We start from the raw sequence: 6,464 nt of genomic DNA, 5'->3' as shown, positions 1-6,464 counted from the left end.
CACTGCGTGTACCCCATATCAACACACACACACACACACACACACACACATTCACACACACAGAAAGTCGGCGATTCCGGCATCCGAACGGACGGTTCTAGAACGTCCCGAGTTGCAATGGCACAAATTCAAACTGGTTCCGTGCTCTTCATATTTACGATAGTTCCTTAGGATGATGCTCTTGGAAGGCCGACGGGCTTGAGGAAATCTTTCTACAAATAGTCTTCTGGTCTCTGAAAGACTTCCCATTTCGATATAAATAAAGACTATAAAGGCGCGCTTTTCGCTTGAAAACTGCCTTCGGACGAAACGCTATGTTGCCTTCCAGGAAGGTGTCACGCATAAACTTTCTTGCCTGCTTTGTAAGCGCACATGTCGGCACAACTTTCGTCGTTACAGTGCCGAGGTCGGCGAATACGGGGCCCATAACCCATCCGAAGGTTTTATTGATATCTAATCTGTGGTCACGTTATATGCGAAAACTAGTCGGCGACTGGGCACCGACTGGTCGCCGACTACGGACTACTATAATAATCTAATCGTTAGTTGGTTGTCAGTCACGGGCCAGTGATTACGAAGCCCGTCCTAAGTGTTATCGATATCTATAGCTTTGGTCAGACATAAATAAAAACCAGTTGCCGACTGGTCGTCGACTACTGATGATCTGATCGGTAACTGGTTGTCAGCGGATGCAAAGAGGTTTATTGAAGTTGGCAGAGATTGACAGTTTATCAGTAATGACCCACTCGCATAGACATGCCGGATCACCCCCGGATATCACCCCGGATCTGATCCGGGGTGATGAACCTGAGAGAGATCCGTGTTGACGCATTGGGCATACTTGGACATCCGGGAGGCCAACACGGCAACTTTTGGAGGTCAAAAACATCCGGCGTCATCCGGCGACTGCCGTGTTAGCCGAGCAATCCGGGATGATCCGTGTGGCTACCGTGTAGCTGCCGTGTTGGTCAGTGTAGACGCCGCGCTCTTCCGGCCTTATCCGTGTAGCTGCCATGTTGATACCGTGTGTACAGTCATACTTAAACGCTCGTCGACTCTCCATCGAGGTCGACACTATCCTGGATCTCCCCGGATCATCTTGTAGATCCTTGAGGATCCGTGTTTATATGAGACTGGGGCCAAATCGGCGACCATTGCGTGTTGACATGTATGTGTGCGCGTGTAAAAATAATTATACATGTATACGCATGTGCCGTGTATTTTTATGTGTGTCAGAGTGTGTATGTACATCAATGTATAGGTGTGTGTAAGGGTGTTTGTGTTTGACTATGTGTGTTGCGTGTACATGTAAGTTGTCTTTGTGTGTGTGTGTGTGTGTGTGTGTTTGCGTGTGTTTGTAGGGTGCGTGTGTGTGTGTGTGTGTGTTGGTGGATGTGGGTCTCTTGAATATTAGAATTGTGCTGAAAACGGGGCTGGAATCGGTTAAAACCACTCGATCACACCAAGCGCTTATTCACACACACACACACACACACACACACACACACACACACATATATATATATATATACGCATTTTTCAAAGTGGATATGTAGGCCTATTCTGTTTACTTTGGCATTTTATGCTGACGTGAGCAAGATTAGTCAACCGTGTCCTCAAGCGATGCGTTTTCGAAATGCATTATTTATAGGTTGTCAGGGGGAACTTACTGTGCTACCTTACTCTAATCTGGAACACCATAAATAACACAGCGTGAAGATTTTTTTTTTTTTGTTCAAGATACAATAAACAAAAATGTAATTCCTCTGCGGGTTCTATGTTTTCTGACAAATCTCATCATAACGCAATGCAAAATAAATGAATTATCTGATTATATACTTTAATCGAATATTCCAATGAATTCATTAAATTAAATCAAACTCATCAAACTCCCTGATACAATTACACTACACTTATACTACCGCATACGGAGCTCCTGTTACTAGCAACTGTCAGGCGTCATCTCGCCGAGTTCGGTGTCCTATGATGTCGCTGGAGAGCGCCCTCGTGCGACTTGTATAGATCGCTAGGGTGCAGCGTCGGTGTCGACGTCGACCAATCGGGCCCGGTCAGTGATGACAGCGTCTCTCTGTTGACGACCGTGACTGTGTCACCGGGCAGCGGCTGGTCCCGGACTCAGCTCGTAGTAGTGCAGTACTCTCAGCTCGTAGCACTGCGGCTGCCTCAGCTCGTAGCTATGCGGTTGTCTCAGCTCGTAGCAATATAAGACTATAAATTTACAATTAGTCATCACTAACATAATAATATCCATCCATGTTAATACTGTTCTATCCTCACTTTGATGTTCCCCGACTACACGGCGACTATTCTGTGTCACACTCATAGCATCAATATCAAAATCATCTTACAACATCAATATCAAAATCATCATGACATCATGGCATTCGCGCTCTGTATGGCGAATGTTTGATACCTATTACTACTATAACTATTCCTTTTAATTCTCACAAAAACATTTCTCTACCTGAGAATTCTCTTCATCATAATTTATAACTTCCGAATTAAAACCAATAATTACAATGTGTGCATAATCCATAACCGAACTTCTTGGTTTACAGCTATGACACTATCGGATATACTTCTGTAAACTTAATGTCTTCCAATCTGACAGTCATAATCATGTCCTTTATTTCTGCACAAAAAATTACCATCCTACTTTCTTCAACATATCAATTCATTCTCACCTTACACATCAAATCGTTCTCTTCGTACAAAAAACCTAATACTGTCACTTAATACCGGGTGCCTCGTTTTAACAGCGCCTCTATTGAGTCTCTCTAAAAAAAAAAAAAAAAAAAAAAAAAAAAAAAAAAAAAAAAAAAACTGGAAACCGTGCCGTTTACCTCTGACATAGGATGATTTAAATACCAAAAGTAATTCACCCAAAAGTAATTCGGGCATTTCGTTCAAACTTTATTATTTTTATTTATTATTATTTCTTTACGGTAGTTTTTTTTTTTCCTTTTTAGCTTTGGTGGCGCCATCGAGGTTATCTATGATTGATGACAAGACTGTGACAGTTCGTGGCGTCACTAACAATATAAAGAAACATGAAGGGAATTCCACAAAATTTATGTTTTAGTAAAAGTACACAATTCCTCTAATTTTTACTGAAACATCTTAAGGATAATAATATTTTTCCTGCATTCTAAAAGAGGTACTTCAAGTGCTCTTTAATATTATATGTATGCTAGAAAAGTAAAAATTACACGTTTACTTTCATTTTATTTATTCATTTTTATCTCAAGAAGTGTACAAGTGTACAAAACATGTTCTAAAAAGTAATATACATTTTCGAAATATATATACGCATATAACATAATCACGAGATAATGTGTGAAGCCAAGTTTCATGATACTTACTAAATAATGTTGAAAACATGTGTTCAATTCTGTTTACACTTTCTATGCGTCGTCATTAGTGTGGCCGCGTCACAAACTGTTGTTGTCTTCTCACGCAGCGATGGGGGCTCCAATAATAATAATTTCATAATTTTTGAACGGATTGCCCGAGTTTCCTCGAACTTCACAGTGGAGTTCTAGTTTCATCACTTCGTTCTCTCAGTACACATATAAATTTAGGTTTCATTCCCCCTTTTACAGTTTAAAGCTAATCTCGCGACGTTGTGCACTTTACTATGACATCATGATCTTTCTTTCGGGGAATTCTGAAGTTACCACCACTAAGAATCCCTATAGAGAGTTGTTGTTGGTTGACACTAGTTCTGTATCCACGGAGTTTGTAATCCGGACGTAATACAACAACCAATGATGGAGACGATCGTGGCATAAACTTGAGCTTGATATTCATGTCTCTATGTGACCAGGATGTAAAAAAATGCATTGTTTCTGAGACATAAATATGGAATTTCTTGAACTCGAGTCACTTGTTTGTTCCTGGCTTCTGACTGAAACCTTGGTCCCCGAGGAATGTGGAAACCTGCAATCCGAAATTCAGCTCAGACCATAAAGGTAAGGTTCCGATGGTTTGATAATGTTATACACCATTATTGGGTGTCTGCTTCTTTCTGATTAATTTCGAGCATTTAGTGTGTGAGGAAAGAGAGATCGTTTGTGTAATTTTGTTTGTAGGGTAATACGTTCATTTGTTTGGAAAAAGATAATCTTTGTCGAACTTGTCCTTTAGGAGCCATGACGAGTTTGTGTGTGCATTCATGTGTTTGCTATTGAGTATAATCACTATTTTGTGCTGAATTGCAACGAGATGATAAATTATATCAACTTTATGATATTATTATATAAAAAATTGTGGAATTTGTTAACTCATTTGGTTTGAAATTTGACATATGTAACCATTGTATGATTTAGATGATTAAAATTTTTGTTTTGTTATTGATGAAAAGTGTTGCCATGGTAACAACATCATTTGAATGAAAATTATATAATTATGTGATTTTTTTTTAAAGCTTTTGAGTATTTGATTTGAAATTTGGGATATGTGATGTCTATGATATCATAGATGTGTAGACTTCATTTTTTCTCATGGCATACATTGTGTTGCCATAGTAATAGCGTTTTTACTGACAATCATAGAAATTGCCGATTTATTTATTTTACCCAGATTTTGAGCATTCGACTTGAGATACGATGATACAGCTGTATCTTATTTGATTGTCTGCGGGCAGTATATATTTATTTAATGTTGAGTAGTATATTGTTATGGTAATAATTTTGTTATTTAGTAAGAATATAACAAGATTGTTGCTCGTTGAGTTGATTTTTTTCTGTTTTGGGTGGGGGTATTAATCACTTTCAGTGACAGTTTTAGTTTTTGATAAGATTTATGGTTAAGTGTTTGGTTATACCAGATACGTAGGCCCACCATGGTATTATCGTTTGTTTGATTAGTATAAGTGTGTAATTGTCAGTGTATTGTAATTGTTTGATTGTATGTATGGGACTCCGTGGAAGAACTGTACTTGTCCACATACAGTATGTTGTATTTGATGTATATGTCATTGTTTTGTCAACTGTTATGTTTGTTTGTGCAGGGCCCCCAGTAAGAACAGTAATCGACAGAACTGCAAAGTTGACTTTAAAAGGAGATACCAATTTAAGCTACTTTATGCTAATTTTGCGTAAGTATGGGTGAAATCAGACTTTCTGTTATAGATTACTAAATAGTGCTCCAAAAGGGCATCTTTTTGGTGTGCATATTCTTTTTAATGTTTCTGGCAAATGTTGGGCCTAATTGAAAAAAAAAAATAGTGCAATCAAAAAAAAATTCCTACGTATTTTTATTGGTTAAATTTTCTTATCTATCTCTGATTTTTGCTATTTATTTTGTATTGTTCTATGATAAAATTTGTTGGTGATATTCAATTTGCATTGAAATTGTTTATAAATCTACGTTTTTGAGCAATTTTTGGACAGACATGGGTGTATATTGATATACATAATATTATGCCTAACTTCAAGACCGCGTAAATTTGGTGTCAAAATATTCGTGAGGTAATTTTTTGCGATGGTGAGAAATTGCCATAAAATTGCCATGAAATTCTCCCGCATCAGACGGAATGCCTTCGACTCCCCGAACTTCCCGCCACTCGCCACCGTGGGCAACGACACTTAAGGTGACTTACCAACCGGGATCGTCAATCTAGAGAGTTATTTTCTCACCTTCATAGAGGAAGGACTGATATTTAGGCCTGTATAATTATGATAAGCACTGAAGGAAAGGGGAAAACATGTTTATACTTTTATTATTCACCAACATTTGTAAGTCATGGAAGTATAATTGTTGTGTAAAAATATTTACCACTTTTTGGGTCTCATTCTTCACCAGAAATGTCAATGGCATGAATCTGCACTCCACAAGACAAAATAATATACAAAACAGTTTAATAGTAGTTCGGATGTTGAAGTCTTACGTCTTGTGCATTTAGTAAATCCGGGCTACTTGATGAATGATCACTAATTTGTTACCGTCCTTCATCCTCCATTGTTTTATTTCAATGTGACATCTTTTTATCTTTTTTTTTTTATCCCGTTATGGTTAGTGATCTGGACCAATGTCCGTCAACCGAAACCTGGTGAAGAGTTCAGTGTGAAGGCGAACATGACAGCCGAAGTATATCTCCTTTGAATCTATCCCATCATCACCCTCGACACAGTGAGTTCGGGGCAATAGTCGGTATAACGTCATTCTATACGCATGGTGAGTTTGGGGCAATAGTCGGTAAAAAGTCACCCTCGACTGAATGAGCATTAGTTGGTATAACGTCACCCTCGGCATGGTGAGTTCAAGGCAATAATCGGGATAAAATCAGCCTCGACAGGGTGAGTTTGGGGCAATAGTCGCTATGTTATCACATTTTCCTCGGCGGGATGAGTTTGAGAATTGATAATAGTCGATATACATATGTAACATCACCCTCGACGAGGTGAGTTCGGGGCAATAGTCGGTATAACATCACCCTCGAA

General features: G+C 38.7%; 1 long non-coding RNA gene across 1 annotated transcript; it reads left to right on the top strand.

The window, feature by feature from the left end:
- The first annotated feature begins 3,948 nt into the window (after nucleotides 1-3,948).
- Nucleotides 3,949-6,118, top strand: LOC140236041 (uncharacterized). The gene is made up of 3 exons (XR_011901744.1): nucleotides 3,949-3,992; nucleotides 5,033-5,119; nucleotides 6,041-6,118. It is a non-coding gene; the product is annotated as an uncharacterized lncRNA (long non-coding RNA).
- Nucleotides 6,119-6,464: the final 346 nt, after the last annotated feature.

The sequence above is a fragment of the Diadema setosum genome, chromosome 12 (genome assembly GCF_964275005.1).
Source record: "Diadema setosum chromosome 12, eeDiaSeto1, whole genome shotgun sequence".
Classification (NCBI taxonomy): domain Eukaryota; kingdom Metazoa; phylum Echinodermata; class Echinoidea; order Diadematoida; family Diadematidae; genus Diadema; species Diadema setosum.
Note: the sequence above shows the minus strand (reverse complement) of the source record. Positions and strands in the feature narration are given on the sequence as shown.